This window comes from Papilio polytes, unplaced genomic scaffold, assembly GCF_000836215.1.
Source record: "Papilio polytes unplaced genomic scaffold, Ppol_1.0 DF824146.1, whole genome shotgun sequence".
Classification (NCBI taxonomy): domain Eukaryota; kingdom Metazoa; phylum Arthropoda; class Insecta; order Lepidoptera; family Papilionidae; genus Papilio; species Papilio polytes.
In genome coordinates, this window is record NW_013525058.1 from 2,180,133 (window position 1) to 2,180,830 (window position 698).

Consider the following 698-nt stretch of genomic DNA (forward strand, 5'->3'; position numbering starts at 1 on the left):
TTACATTTAAACTCAACACCATTCCATATGCCACTGAATGTATTAGTTACTAGGTCTTGCTCGTGACTTTGCCCGCGTGAAATTAATATGGCCTCATACTCACAGATAAATTACCTTTCTAATGGTGGAAAAATTTTTAAAATCGGCCCAGTAGTTTTTGAGTTATTTCAATACATACAAAAATACAAATCTTTCATCTTTAAAATATTAGTATAGATTTAGATTGGTACATTTTAAATGCATGGCAAAAAATAAAAAATCGATGAACAGTTAGATAATTGGTAAAAATGTATAACAAAATATTCCTTGTCCGTTTTCAAAATTAAGAATTTACTTGTTTTTATTTTGCTTCTAACATCTTAAGTTTCCGTGGTGTAGTGGTTATCACATCTGCCTAACACGCAGAAGGCCCCCGGTTCGATCCCGGGCGGAAACATTTTTTTTAGAAAAGGTATCCTTTAATTTTGTTATGTGAATGGTTTAGTTTTATAAAAGCATTTTTTTAATAGTTAAGGATTATTTTTTTTTTCTTAAGTAGATTCAAGCAGTTAGAATATTGTTGTTATAGGTTTCGGCTCTGGCACAGAGATAAAGAATCCAATAAACATTTACGTCTGGTCTACGTACTGAAGTCCAATAAAGTTACATCGTAGGGAAATGGCGGAACAATGTTCAAGGTAAACTTGTTATAGTAGGGG

The 698-nt window shown here is 32.1% G+C and overlaps 1 non-coding gene across 1 annotated transcript; it reads left to right on the forward strand.

The window, feature by feature from the left end:
- Positions 1-363: 363 nt before the first annotated feature.
- Trnav-aac lies at positions 364-436 on the forward strand. Its single transcript has one exon. It is a non-coding gene; the product is annotated as a tRNA-Val (tRNA).
- The last annotated feature ends 262 nt before the right edge of the window (positions 437-698 follow it).